General features: G+C 39.3%; 1 protein-coding gene across 4 annotated transcripts in view; it reads right to left on the bottom strand.

Moving 5' to 3' along the window:
* The window catches only part of RFC3 (replication factor C subunit 3), a 378,546-nt gene that overhangs the window by 338,856 nt on the left and 23,558 nt on the right, over positions 1–16,132 (bottom strand). For all 4 annotated transcript variants that reach the window (XR_002336479.1, XR_002336478.1, XR_001299476.2 and 1 more), the window contains 2 exons: positions 3,143–3,319; positions 1,243–1,328 (listed from right to left, as the gene is read on the bottom strand). The gene's annotated coding sequence lies outside the window, so the exon portion shown is untranslated. The remainder of the gene's footprint in view (positions 1–1,242; positions 1,329–3,142; positions 3,320–16,132) is intronic.

Genomic DNA, 16,132 nt, shown 5'->3' with positions numbered 1-16,132 from the left:
CCACAGCCAGGAACAAAACAAATCTCATTTTTCTTTCTAGTCTCCTTACTTTAGGCTAGAGGGAAAGAACAAGGAGTTTCGCTCTCCTAAGAGCTGCCTGGACCACACATGGAGCCGAGTGTCGCTTTAAGAAGCTGAGGGATAAGAAGACACACATCCATAGACAAGTAACCAGCAGGACAAGGAGTCTGGAGGCCACGTCACAGGATGAACATCTGAGCACCTAGGAATGTCTAGTTTGGAAAAGGGGACAATTAAGGAGAAATGCAATAACTAATTCAAATACTTAGAGCTCTATAATAGAGGTCATGTCTTAAAATGTACTGATGTGGTGGCAGACAGCAAAACCTACCTGCATCTGAGCAAGTGTTTGACAGTAGCTGCGCCCTACCTCAAATGCAAGCCATGGACATCTGCTCTCCTCCCTACATTACTGTTCCCCTCATTTCCTTGTAGGAGACTAAACAGTTTCATAACAATGATAACTTGAATGCTCTATGATCTGGGTTCAGTCATTGAATTTTTGCTATTTATTCCTTCAACAAATTTACTGAGCATCTATTATTTCCTAGGCACTATACTAGACATTACAGTTAGAACAGAGAACAAAAGAGATGTAGCTGCTCCCTGTTTTCACTGACTTCCAATTGGGAAGAATGACAAGAAAAAAGTTATTACAACAACTTAGTATGGCATTATGACAAAGGAGGAGTCCTATCCTACCCTTTTAGGCAAAACAACAATGACACAGAATCCCACAGAATTAGCAGACGTAGGAAGGGAAAAGTATCCCAGAAAAAGAAAGCTTATCCAAAATTGCAAGTCAGAGAGGAAAGGATGACATGGTCACACACCACCAAGCATGGATTTAGCGTCTGAGAATACACACTGTGGGTGTTACGGCGTTTCAAATTCAGGGGCTGTGATGCCATAATTAAAAGAAAAAGGTAGGACTAAATTAAAATCAGAAAAATAAATTCGGTGAGCAATACTTTCTCTATATTTGATAGCTGACCATTTTTACTTCCATTTAAATAGGTAAAAGAGACGCCTCATTTTTCTGTGACTGCAACAGAGACAACAACTAATTGCCTCCCCCAATAATAATTTTCCCCTTTTTCTCTGATTAAAAGAAAAGGATTTTACTCAGTACAGGGCAGTCGTATGCCCAGCTTTTCCAACTTCACATGTGACCAAGAGAAATAGATCCCAGACACTGAGAAACAAAGGTGTAGGAGGTACCTCTGTTAGGAGATCTTCTGTAAAGTTTCCTTCTTTCTGCTGCCGTCATAGAACGCGACCACGCGGTCCGGATCTCCAGCTGCCATCTTGAAACAGGAGGACAAAGTCCGCTTACAGAATGAAGAGTGGGAAGGGTCCTGATGATCAAGCCTAACCTGCCAAATTGCTTTCATGTGAGAGAAATAAATGTCTGTCGTGTTTTATCCATCATCACTTCCTTTTCTGTTATATGCAGACAAACCTAATCCTACCGAATCCTAATACAGTGTGGTAAGGAGCTGATTTAGAATTGCAAGGCCCAAGACACAAATCAAGCTAAAATGAGATACTGAAATCATTTTGTCCATTTTGCACACCTGATCCTATCACTCTCCGGGGTAAGGTTGTTCAAAGGCTCCTCCTCATTGCTGATGTCAAAGTTTAAGTCTCTTGAACGGTCTTAATCCAGTCCTCTTTCTACCTCTCCATCCTGATTTCCTATCATAGAAATTACGCTCTGGAATTATCAACTATTTTTAGTATTCTGACACAACATGTATATAATAAGCCCATGTGTTTATCATGTACTGTTCTGTCAAACATATGCTTCCCCTGCTCTGCCATTTTGCTCAAAAAGGTTCTTCTCCATGAAAGCTGCCTGCTTCCAAGCCACCAGGCAAACTCTAAGCCATCACTTCTTCCTTCGTGCTCTGTACATTTTTTTCTAATATTATACTTAAGCAAGTAAATAATAGTCATCATTTAATGTGATATTATATATTTCCGTGTTCCTAGTCCCTGGGACAGTAATATATAGTAGATGCTGAATAATCATTTGTTGACTTGACTTGCATTTCAGAATAGGAAATTAAGGACTCAGAAAAAGTAATCAAACTAGAGATTAAGAGAGCAAAAGCGCCAAAGTTTACATCAGGAGTCCAAACCAAAGAGAAAGGATGAAGCTGAAATATTTTACATCTGACAGAGGTCAAGTTGAAGACTTGGCTTGTATGTTGGAACTCACTAACCGTGAAGTCCAGAGTTGGACAGACCTACCCAACTAAGCGCAGAAGCACCGCCCAGGGTGGGGACTCCCCTTATGGAATAATGCATGCTCACTTCCAAGAGGAGAAAAATGGGAGCTGAGAGCCCTCGCAATCCTCCTAAAGCCACTCGGGGGCTAAGAATCTCCTCAGAGGCAGACTGACTGGTGGGGCAGAGGGCAGCCAGAGCTATAACTAAACTGAGGTCCTTTCATGAGAACAAAGCCTCAGGAGTGGAATAGAGCATTCCCCAGCTTTTGATTCTCTTAACTCATTGGGCTTAAGCATCAATCTATGGATGAAAATAATCATTTAAAAATCTATAGTAAGACTAGAAGAGAACTTTACTCCAGCCAAACCCAGGACTACAGCCCAGGAAACAGCCTTTTAGTAATTCTGAGGAGACTGCTCTGAAGAGGTAGAGGTGAAGACATGACATATATATGAATTTTTCAGCTGGGAAATACATGTAGTCACACATACATCTTAGTTAAAAATTACTGCTGATCACAAAGAACAGATATCTCAAGCTAATAATTTTAATGTTTTTCTATGTATAGGAAGAGGCAAGAATCTGGGGTCATTGAAATTCTTCCCAAGATACGCATCTTAACTATCTAGAAGCTTTAATCTATCCAAAGGACAAAATATTGCATCTCGTTTTTCCGCATTCTCCTTAAGGCACGCTGTCCATGGGGTGACTGCGGTGGGCACTGACTTAACCCTTTATATAAATGGATGATGAGCAACACTTTTTTCCTTCAATGGTTAAAGCAGATGTACAACAATGCTTTTTGGGAGGCCAAAAGACAGGCTATTTTAGTTAGCACAAAGTTCAAGCCAAATCATGTCATAAGCCCAGAATAACTTTCCCATACCTCAATATGTGACAATGTCTTCCATCAGAGCCTATGGTCAGCAAAAGTTGTGGCTGTCCACCTCAGGAGAACTCTCATGAGGCCACCTTCATGAGACCACACTCTACACCAGTCTTGGCTCTTTTGCTCCCTCCTGGGTCCAGCGGCAGGCAGCTGAAAAGTAGTCCCCACCAGAATCTGCAATGGGTCAGATGAATATATCCAATGTATCAACTTTGAATCCATTCCATACCAAAAAGCTGACAATGTATCCCCTATTCTATTTTCTGCCCCAAATTATGTCCACACATGCTGTCTAATGTAGCATGACAAAGATTCTGCATAGACTAAATGCTATCTTAAAGATACTTTGATAATAAAATGCTTATAAAGAGATGTTTCAATTTTGAGCACAATTTCCTTTCTACTATTAAATTCCAAGTAAGAAATTAGTCCAAAGACTAAATTCCTTTACAAGTTGAAATTCAAAGTCATTGGAATCCAAGAGAACTAAAGCATGAAACAAATTCCTGTGTGTTAAAGTTCAAAGTGCAAAGTTCAATTACAAAACAAAAAACATTCCTTGACTTGTTATTTCACTCAGGCTCAGCAAGAGGGACTTTTCCGCCTGGATAGAGTGGAGCCCTTCAGCAACTATAATAGTGTCTCTCTGGAATGGATTTGGAATTTCCAAAGCCTCAGAAATCATAGTAATTCAACACCTAGTCCTTCAAGAGCCTCACTTCTAAATCCAGAGTTAACAGGATACAGAGAATTATCACAGGTCTCTTCCAGATCCACCTAATTTAGAAAGCCATTCTCCCGACCCTAGATCAATTACTGCAGGCAAAATTACATTCCCAGTACCAGGACTACCAAGACACCAAGAGAAATCTGATGATGTCTGAGAAAAAAGGAAAATATTCCTGAATTCAGTTTCAGAGGGAGGTCTGTCATTTAAAACCAACTGTCTGGATTCTATGACCTGCTTATTTAAGCCAAACCAGGAAAATGCTATTATTTTGAGTTATTTTGAGACTATACTTTCATTTAGCACTTTCATTCATTTATATTCTTTACATTTACATTCTTGTGAGGAAAAAGAAGTCCATCTATGCCTACTGGATCCTCATAAAGAATGTCATTTGAGGCTTTTTTTTTTTTTTTTCTTTCCTTTTTAGGGCCTCACCAGAAGTTCTCATGCCAGGGGTTGAATCTGAGCTATAGCTGCATGCCTACACCACAGCCACAGCAATGCCAGATCTGAGCCATGTCTGTGACCCATACCACAGCTCATGGCTACACCAGATCCTTAACCCACTGAGCACGGCCAGGGATCAAAGCTGCATCCTCATGGATACTAATAGAATTCATTATTTCTGAGTCACAACGGAACTCCTTCTGATGCATTTCTGCCTCCTTCAAATTTAGATTAAAAGTAATGGGGGTACCTCCCATCACAGGAGCTCAAGTACCTTTCTTCCCCATTCAGCATACCCAGGACCTCTTAATTCCATTTTCCTATTAAGCCTTGGGCCCCTAGTGCTGCCCTGAGGACAGGCTCTGTGCAGCAACACAACTGCACCACCTCCACCTCCCAGAAAGAGGCATCGTCAATCTCACTGCCTCTGGCTCTGGGATTGCTTGGGTAGTGAAACTCACCCCCTGGAGAAGAGTTCCCCTGCGCTTCCAATTTGTTTTAGCTGAAGACCCAGACTGAACAAATTCCTGCACTGAGTGATTTTGATGCTTCTGAAGTGTCCCTCGGGAAACCAGTTTTAAATGTCCCAGTGTCTGAGGAGCGTTCTTGTTCAACTGCATCTTTTTCTGAAGTACTGAGACATAACGCTGGTACTGAATTTCCCCACTCCTTTCAGGAAGGCTATTCAAACGCCTTAACAATTTAATCTACTTAAAGTAGCCACTTTCCTCTTCTAATCCATGTGGGAGCTAATCCTGCTTGCTGAAGCTTAGTGCCTCCCTTCCATTTACTTCATCTTTGCTTTCTGGTCCAGACAGTTGTTTTTGTAACTACTCTGGATTCGTCATCATCGCTACAGAGGAGAAATCAACAAGTTGAATTCACTGTTCAAATTTCATCTACCTTATTCTAGAGATGGATAATTTCCACCTAGGGATATTCTCCCATCAGACATTTTTTAATCAAAGACGGGCCTTGATCTCTGATAGTCAAACCTAGATTTCATTACATCTTTGCTTTCTTTTAGGACCCTCATTTCATAAAAGTATTGACTAAGGTCAACAAGGTCCCTCAGGACAAAGGCAATATCTGTTTCTTCACCTGCAATGATGTGTCACGTTGAAACTCACCTGAAAAATACTGTGAATATTTCACATAGGTTTCCTCCCTCAATTCTGCCCCAATTTTTTATAATCACTTGGTATAGCTGCCTCACTCCCTAAGGAGTGGTTCTCCAACTGCTCCAAGTAGGACCTGCGGCTTTTGGAAGTCATCCCTCAGTGGCTTTTCTTGGGGTAATCGCATCTTCTCTCTGTATCTGTTTGGGTCCCAGCCACCATTTCTGATCTAGTAGAAATATTTCTCTTTTTAGAGCAGATGGAATCTAGGTAGTTTTCTCCTTTATATTGGCATAACCGCATCTTTAAGATGCCCTTTCCCTCTTCACTCTTCCGTAAAATAAATGATTTTTTTTTTTTTTTTTTTTTTTGCTATTTCTTGGGCCGCTTCCGTGGCATATGGAGGTTCCCAGGCTAGGGGTCGAATCGGAGCCGTAGCCACCAGTCTACACCAGAGCCACAGCAATGCGGGATCCGAGCCGCGTCTGCAATCTACACCACAGCTCACTGCAACACTGGATCGGTAACCCACTGAGCAAGGGCAGGGACCGAACCCGCAACCTCATGGTTCCTAGTCGGATTCGTTAACCACTGCGCCACAACGGGAACTCCTAAATGAATACATTTTAAAAATCCCTTCCTCTCACTTAATTGGCCTGCATTCCTTTATTTTTTAAATCTTTCACTGCTTCCAAGTTTGATGGTAAAACTGAAGCACACTTTTCAAACCACTATAGTTTCTCCCAGTTTTCCTAAGCAAACGGGTTTATTAGAGGCAAACAGTTCCAGGCACAGAGCATTTTTGTTTCCTTCTACCTCTGAGTTTGTTAATAATGTCATTTCATTGATTTTCTGTCTTAAGGGAACGGCATTTTCTTTCTCATGAGGGCTCACATCTCTTTTTTGTTCATTAAATTTAACACAAGAACAAGAGGGAAGCCACAATTTGGGCCTCAGATACCAAGTCAGGGTTACAATTTATGGTACAATCAGAGCCGTTTGAGATCCTACGATAGGATGGTGAGTCTTAATTCAGAGGAAATGCCTCATGAAATCAAGGTTAGTCAGTCCCCCGCACATTGCCCTTCTTCATCCTGAAAGTCATAGAACCTAGAATTTCCAGCTGAGATTTCCTAACAGGGCTTGGTACTCACTATATAAAGCTAGAGCATCTCTAGTGATTTTTGTTACATGCAGAATTCAGTGGCCTTGCAGTTGAAAAGTAGCAAATATTCTTCTAACCACCAATACATACAACAGTTGTGAAACTCTTCTCTACAACGGGACCTCTGTCTCAACCAAGGAAAAGCGAAGCCTGTGAAGTAAGCTGAAAGCAGTCTCCCCAAGAACCAACACAGCTCAGGGCTCTTTTTCTCTCACAGAAGTTGCGGAAGTCTTAAGTTACAGTTACCTGCTAAGCTTAAGATACCTCATGACAGCTAAAGTTTCTTCCTCAGGCTACAGAATTTCAAAGCCAAGTACAAAAGTATAAAAACACTTTTGGCCTCAAATAAGACTCTATAAACCAGCAAGGTTGCTTCCCCATACTAAAGTCCAAGACCCACAGTGTGGGCCCTGTATGCCCAGAAACTTCTCCCCAAATTTTCTCGTTAAGAATTTTAATTTCTCAATGTTGCTGGTGAATAAGTCAAATTTGGGGATCACTGAGGGCCCTTCACCAATAAACAGCAACCTTAATCTACACTCAGCTTAAAACGAGTTGAGAAGTACAACAAAACAGAAAATTAAGAGGCTAAAATATCACCTGTTACTGAGAGAGGGCAGGCTGTAGGATATGGTTTGTTTAGAGGGGTGAAAGACATGGATAGGCCTCCCTGTAGGTAGGAAACCTGACTAGTTAAGATTTCTAACTTAGAACAGACTCATTCCAAATAGAAAGAAAGTTGAAGCTAACGTAAGCAGGTTTGTTTATTCTTCCCAAAGTTGGTGATCAAATGACACCTGATATCTCTAGGAGCTGGATGAATAAAGGATGGAGAGCAACCTAAAATGACATTAATAGATTTCATTTCACAGGAAGAAAATATCACAAGTGGGGAATAATTCTTCCTAGCTAACAATGCCCGCAAACAGGGTTAAATTCTTTGCTTAATGGTTTTTATGTTGAGAGCAATTTTTCTCAAGATATTTGAGCAATCCTGATAGGGTAATTCATATTTAGTTTTCAACACATTGCACTGCAATTTAATAAATCCCATTCGTGGATCATCACTGTTTCATAGTATTAATGTTAACTCATTTTCATAAAATTTGTTATCAGCACATCAATTTTAGAATACAGTCTTTAACTTCACAATTTAGGGAGTGTATTCATAGTTAGGTCTGTTATTTAAATGTCAAGAAATTGATTTCCCATAAGATTAGAGGCCAGATTATTCCTTGCCAATTCATTTCCCAAAGACTTAACTGCAATAAGAGTTAAGTGCTTGGAGCCTGTGTGTAATGGCTTAAGAATGAACTTACACAAAAACAGTAGCCCCTGTTTCAATGCATCATCTTATCAACTAAAGAATCCAATCTTTACAAAGCAAAAAGTAAAAGATTTTCCCTTAGATGACATGAACAAAGTTCACTTCTTTCAACCATTCAAAAATCATTTTCACCTAACCTTTGTGTAAAAACAGCACGTACCTCAACTTATCCAAGACATATCATTCCACTTATATGTATTCTTAATAATGATTTTCAATGTACAGATCTTGAGCATTATTTATTAAACTAATTACCTTAGAATTTATTGTAAATCTAATTGATTAAACTATTTTCCAATAAAGTACTCCATTTCATAAAAGTGCAACTAACTTCTGTATATTAACTTTGTATCTCATGAGTCTGGTAAATTCACTTATTTGTTAAAGGAATTGTCGTTTAGGATATTTTAGATAAATAATGATTTCATCTACTAGAAAAGACAATTTTCCTTCATCCTTTTGTTTCCCTACACCTCTTATATATTTTTCTTGCCTTTTTAAACTGGCTAGTTAATGATACATGACAACAGGCTTGGGAGAAAATGTACTGACAAGTTATTTTGAAATGCAGCAAAAATATAAGACGACTGAAGAATGGAGGGATGGATAGATTTGTGATAAAGCAAATACAATTAAATGTTCAATGTAAAATACTGGTATGAATGTGGTCTTTTTTTTTTCTTTTCTGTTTTCTGTGTTCTGGAAACTTTAACGATAAGATATTAAGAAAATAAAAACCAAATCAAGAATCCAGTTTGGGCATTCCCATTGTGGTTAAGCAAGTTGAGGACCCAACGTTGTCTCTGACGATCCAAGTTCAATCCCATTCAGTGGGTTAAGGATCCAGCACTGCCGCAAGCTGTGCAGGGATAGGCTGCAGATGCAGCTCTGATTCAACCCCTAGCCTGGGAATATGCCACAGGTGTGGCCATCAAAAGGAAACACTTTTAAAAAGAATTCAGTTTTCGTAGAGCGAATGAAAAATACAAGGGAGATAGGGACAAAAGCCATTGTAGGCTTTTAGAGACAGGCTAAAACTGGTGAAACCCAAGACACAGGATTATAAACACATGAGAAGCTTCCTATTGCGTCAAGAGAAAATATGAATGCACACAGAGTAAATAGGATACACACAAATGAACATATAATAATATAGGATGCATACATATTTGGTTTTGGTAGCTGGCTGATAAGGAGATCAATCAAGTTTTGGAAAAGGCACTGGGGAGACTTAGAGAAATGTGAGTCTCCTGAGGGCCTGTTTCTTGGTTGGTGGATTCTATGAGAGGGGAGTCTGTACTCAGCTGCCTGGATCCAGTTTCTTCATCTACAAAACAGGATAATGCCCAACTCCAAGGCTGTTACAGGAGAATTCAATGACAGAAAGCCTATAAAGAATCTAACACAATGCTTCACAAAAGTATACTTAACGTTATTCTGGAAAGACTGTGAAGTTTTTTCCATGCCTATTGCTAGTAATTATTTTGCACAGCCACACTTCAGGAAGTTGCTAAAGATTTTTATGCTGCTGCTTAGCAGAGATGGTAACTTCATTAGGCAATCAGTTCATCAAAAGAGCTGGAACAGGCACAGAAAATACCAAGCCACAAAGGTACTATATGGTATTTGTAACCAACATTAGGCTGTAATTTGAACAAGTTAAGGTTTGGAGGGACCACTTTCCTTTACTGAGAAGAAAGTAATTTAAGTCTTCCACACCACAACCAAACTGATAAAGAACACCTCATACAACGTCCCAAATTTCCATAGGAATTGTAAATAGGAAAGAAACCAAGGGGCAAACAGCCAGTAAAATTTTTGTTCACCAATTTGAAAAATATGAAATGATTATGTCTTTTTTGAGAACTAAGTACCAGGAAAACTGCTGCCAAGGGTAGATATTTTAATTTTTAAGAAATGTGTTTCATGATTTGGAGTTAATCTCTAATTTGGAAATAACATTTAAATTTCTGTTACCCTGCTCTGCTAGTAAGTCAGAGTATAAAACAGTACTTAAGTAAAAATTACAGCAAGAATTTTTGTGTTTGTGTGTGATGTATACTGCGTAACTTCAAATCTTAGACATAACATTTAATTCATATTATAAAAACACAAAATCAAAGAGGAGTGATGTCAGCATTATGGCAGCTTAAGATTACCTCATTTTTGTCTCTCCCCACCACCAACAAAATTTGGCATCCACCCATGAACAGAAGTGCCTTTGAGGAAGCTGTGAGTCCAGCACCATAGGCCCAAGGACCCAGGAGGAGTCTCCCTCAGCCACACACTGGGTAACGGAGAAAACTCAGTTCCAGACGTGAACCCTGCTGTGGCCTGTAAACTGGCTCAGCCACTCGTGCCCACCACCCCTGAGAACACTAACTCTGACAATCACTACTCAAGGACAAGAGAGGCTTTGCTGAAGTCCAGGTTTCCAGAAGTCCCAGAACTCCACTGGAGGAAACAACAACAAAAACAAGTTTGGATACTTGGAGGAGGTAAGAGAGACGCTTTGATTTCAACCACCATCATTCCTCCCCTGGGGTGGGGCACAGCTTAGGGCCAAGCGTGATCTCCTGTGTGATGTATCTCACAGAAGAAAGGGAAAGTGTGTAACTGAGCACCAGGCTGTCCCAGCTGGACTCGACACTGCCAAAGGAGCTCCTTTCTCTCTAGCCCCCATCCAGAGTATAGGATCATGAGCTACATGACTGAGGGCAGAAAGACGTGGGGAGAGTGGCAGATACAACTACTGAAGGACAAGAAGGGACACACATCTTAACTGTGTTGTGAATCCCACCAAGAACCTGCCCATGAACTGCTAGGAATACCTTACCAGTGGATCACAGCTGGCTCACAGGAAACCCTAACACCCTGTGTGTCTCACCTACAAACTAACCATCTTGTGGGCAGCTCCCTGTGTGTGCTCCTAATGGTGGCAGATGGCTAGTGAGCACGCATCTAAGTCAGCCAAATCTGCTGCCAGGGAGGGCCCACAAACTGGAGCCTTAGCAGCACCTGTGGGAAATAAGAGATGCTGTCAGCACTCAGCCTGGTGCACTGAAGGATCCAGAGAAGGCTTAAAACCTAAGAATTCTACCACAAGAAGGAGAAAGAAGCATGGAGCAGGGATATCCCAATAAAGGATGCAAGACAGCATCAGAATCTCTAATAAGGCTGATGAAACGTATCTCTCTCCCAAAAGGAAAAGACTGGAGGAGGTGACCACTACTTCAGAAATAAAGAAATAATGCAGAAGTTCAAAGAACATGACACCACCAAAGGATCACAATAATCTTCTGGAAACCAAACTGGAAGACATGGAGACCTACAATTCACCCAAAAAAGAATTCAACATAACTATTTTAAGGAAATTTGAAGAAATAAAAGAAAATACAGAAAGATAATTGATCAAAATCAGGAAAACAATAAATGAACAAAAGAAGTTTAGCTCATGTTCATAGCAGCACTATTTACAATAGCTAAGACATGGAAACAATCCAAATGCCCATGAAGAGATGACTGGCTGAAGAAGATGTGATGCACATATTTCATATAATATATATACTCCATATAAATGTGGAATATTACTTAGCCATAAAAAAGAACTATTACCATTTGCAGTGACATGGATGGACAGAGAGATTATTATACTAAGTAAATCAGAGAGAGAGAGAGACAAGTGTCACATAATATCACTCATATGCGGAAACTAAAGACTAATACAAATGTACCTACACACAAAACAGAAAAAGACTCACAAACATTGAAAACAAACCTATAACCAAAAGGGAAAAGTGGTAGGAGAGGGATAAATTAGAAATAGGAGATTAACAGATACAAACTACTACATATAAAATAGAAAAGCAACAATGATTTACTGTACAACACAGGAAACTATATTTAATGCCTTATAATAACTGATAATAGAAGATAATCAGAAAAAAATGTATATAGCTGAATCATTTTGCTGTGCTCGCTTCACAGCACATATACTGAATCATTTTGCTATAAACCTGAAACTAATACAACACTGTAAATCAACTACAATTCAATTTAAAAAAGAAAGATGTTTAGCAGAGAGAAGTCACAAAAAGAAACCAAATGGAAATACTGGGGTTGAAGAACACAATGAATAAAATGAAAAATGAAATAGAGTACATCAACGGCAGAATGGATCAAGAAGGAAAAATCTGTGAGACTGAAGTAAGGAACTTGGAAATGATGCAATCTGAGAAGAACAAAGAAAAAAAGATGTAAAAGAGTGAAGAAAGTTACATCATCTATGGCATACTACAGGACCAGTTTGTAAATTACTGAAGTTCCATATTTAGAAGAGGAGACGAATAGCTTATTTCAAGAAATAATTACTAAGAATGTCCCAAACCCATGGAGAGATTTGGAAATCCAAGTTCATGAAGCTCATAGGTCATCAAACTCAAAGAGATTCTCTCCAAGGTGCATTATAATAAAACCATCAAACATTAAAGAGAAAGACAGACTCTTAAAAGCATCATCAGAAAATAGCTTGTCTTTACAAGGGAACCCCCACAATGCTATCAGCAATTTTCTAAAAAGAAACCTTACAAGTCAAGACAAAGTGAGATAACCAAAATGCTGAAAGAGGGAGTTCCCATCGTGGCTGAGTGGTTAATGAATCCAACTAGGAACCATGAGGTTGCGGGTTCGATCTCTGGCCTTGCTCAATGGGTTAAGGATCCGGCGTTGCCGTGAGCTGTGGTGTAGGTTGCAGACAGGGCTGGGATCTGGCATTGCTGTGGCTATGGCATAGGCCAGCAGCTACAGCTCCAATTCGACCCCTAGCCTGGGAAGCTCCATATGCCGCGGGTGCAGCACTAAAAAAGGCAAAAAGACAAAACAAAACCAAAAAATGCTGAAAGAAAAAAATGCAAACCAAAAACACTCTCATGAGGCAAAAGCTATCTTTTAGAAAAGAAGGACAGATAAAGACTTTCCCATGTAATAAATTCATTAATTAAAAAAAAAAAAAAACTTCTCCAAAGTTGAGGGAATTCATCACCACTAACCTGCAGTACAAAAATGCTGAAGGGAATTCTTCAAGCTGAAATGAAGAGATACCAATTAGCAATATGAAAATGTACTCACACTGTTAAAGGTAACTATACAGTCAATTAAGAATACCTTAATATTGTAATATAGCGAAGGCTTAACCACTTAACTGTTGTATGAAGGTGAGTGGACAAGAGTATAAAAATTACTACAGCTACAATGATTTGTTAATGAATAAACAGTATAAAAAGTAAACTGTGATATCAAAAATATAAAAGGGAGGGGGAGTAAAAGGATAGTTATTGTATACAGTTGAAATTAAACTACCAGCATAAAATACTGTTATAGTTATAAAATGTTTTATGTAAGTTTCATGGTAACCACAAAGCAAACATCTATAATAGATTCACAAAAAGATAAAGAGAAGAGAATCAAAACATACCTCTACAGAAAATCATCCATTTATAAAGACGCTCAGCAGAGCAAGAAACTTATAAAACAGCCAAAAACAATTAACAAGATACTAAGCCCTTCCTTATGAATAATAACTTTAAATGTAAACAGAGTTTCCTCAAATAATTAAAAATAGAATTACCATATAATCCAGTAATACTGCTTCTGGATATTTATACAAAAAAATGAAAACAAGATATCAAGGAGATATATATAAATATATGCATTCTCATGTTCATTGCAGCATTATTCACAATTGTCAAGATATGGAAACAATCTAAGTGTCCACACATGGATGAGTAAAGATGTGATACATACATATACACAAAAAGACATAATAACTGAGTATTATTCAGCCACAAAAAAAGAAGCAGCATGGATGGACCTCGAGGGCATTATGCTAAGTGAGATAATTAAGACAGAGAAAGAAACACACTGTATGATATAACCTGTATGTGAAATTTTAAAAAGTCAAACTCAGAGAAACAAAGAGCAGAATGGTGGTTACCAGGGGCTGGGGAACGGGGAAGTGGAGATACTTTGGTCAGAGTATGAACTTAAAATTTGAGGATGAGTCAGTCCTGGGGATCTAATGTACAGCATGACGATTTTAATTAATAATATTGTCTTAAGAGAGTAGACTTTAAGTGTTCTAACCACAAAAATGGTAATTATGTGATATGAGGGGAGGTTTTAGCTAATGCTATGGTGGTAACCATTTCGCAGTATGCAATGTGTACGTATCATATCAACACACGGTACAGCTTAGCCTTACACAATGTTATATACCTCCCAAGAAAACTGGGGGAAAATACATAAACCACACATATTTTTCTCTTTTGTTTTTTTAGGGCCGCAACCATGGCATATGGAGGTCCCAGGCTAGGGGTCTAGTCAGAGCTATAGCTGCCAGCCTACGCCACAGCCACAGCCATGCCAGATCCGAGCCACGACGGCAACCTACACCACCACAATGCCAGATCCTTAACCCACTGAGCAAGGCCACAGATTGAACCTGTGTCCTCATGGATATTAGTTGGGTTTGTTAACCAATGTGCCATGACAGGAACTCCAAAACCATGTATTTTAAAAGAATTATGTAAGATAATGATTCACATCCAAGAATCAGGCCTTCAGTTAAAATCATAACTTCAAGACTTTCACTACCAGTTGTAACAATATAAAACTGATCCTGGACTTGCCCTCCCATTAAACAACTAGAAAATTAGACAAAACATATAAAACAATGCTACGTCAGACAGCGGAAGAGGCAGTGCAGAACTGTGATACATTAAAGAAACCAAGGAGGCAAACTCTAATATCACCCCTGATTTCTGTCTAGGGGCACTTCCCAGGCTGCAGGGTAGGAAGGGCAAACCCAGGCACGCAACTGTGATAACAGTAAGTTGAGGAGAAAAGAGCAGAATTCAGAGAAAGAGGTGGCTAAATATGCATGGCAGAGATCTGAAACGTGGAGACTAAACCGAAAAAGTAGAACAGAAATCTGAATCTGCCTTACATCTTCGGCTGAATTTTAAACTTATATTGAGTATGACTTCACAAAGGCAGGCAAATAAAAAACAAAGAAGTGAACAATACCAATAAACTACTGAGGAAAAATCTTCTGGAAACTATGCTGAACAACTACCAGAGCTCACACAGGGTGGGAAGACAATTAGTTCTGATGACCCAGGATTAGGCACCTCAATGATCCCTGGGGCACTGAGTCTGCACTAGAAAGATCACACCTCAGTCGTAAATCTCAACAGCAATAAAGACTATTCTAGGCCCACCTAAAACAGGTTAAAAACAAGCATAAAAAGGATCAAGCTGCTAATCAAAAAATAACTGTCTGTCAAAACAAAGTTTAACACGACGAAAGATTTCACTAGATGGGCTTAAAAGCAGATCCGACTGTGCAAAAGATTAGTGAACTTGACGGCAACAGGTTAGTGAGAAAAATCCTGGAAAGACAGACAGAAACCCTGATTTATGGAGCACTATCATGAAGTCAAAAAGAGATTTAGGGGAGTTCCCGTTGTGGCTCAGTGGTTAACGAATCTGATTAGGAACCATGAGGTTGTGGGTTCGATCCCTGGCCTTGCTCAGTGGGTTAAGGATCCCATGTTGCTGTGGCTGTGGTGTAGGCTGGCAGCTACAGCTCTGATTCGACCCCTAGCCTGGGAACCTCTAAATGCCGCAGGAGTGTCCCTAAAAAAGACAAAAAACAAAACAAAAACAAAAAAAAAAAAGAGATTTAATTAGAGTCTTGGAGGAAAGGGCAGAAAAATATTTGAAGAAAATGGCTAAATTTCCCCAAATTTTATAAAAGCACAAACCCACAAATCCCAGAATTGAAACAAATGTAAAGCACACCAAGCAAGCAGTATGAACACAAAGAAAAATCATGCTAAGACACATCTTAAACTGCTGGGGATTGGTCACAAAGAAAAGGTGTAAATCTTACAAGTAGCCAAAGGAAGTAAAATACAACAAAAAACACACAGGAAAGAAGATTAGAATGTAAATCTCTCTTCAGAAATAATGCAAACCAAAACACAAAACAGTATTTTTAAGATACAGAAGGAAAAACAATTGTCAAACCACAATTTTATATCCATTAAAAACGCTTTCAAAAGAGAATGCAAAATAAAGACATTTTAGGCCAACCCCCCCCCCAGCCCCCACATCCCCACCAAAAAAAAAAACAAAAAAA

The sequence above is a fragment of the Sus scrofa genome, chromosome 11, assembly GCF_000003025.6.
Source record: "Sus scrofa isolate TJ Tabasco breed Duroc chromosome 11, Sscrofa11.1, whole genome shotgun sequence".
Taxonomy (NCBI): Eukaryota; Metazoa; Chordata; class Mammalia; order Artiodactyla; family Suidae; genus Sus; species Sus scrofa.
Note: the sequence above shows the minus strand (reverse complement) of the source record. Positions and strands in the feature narration are given on the sequence as shown.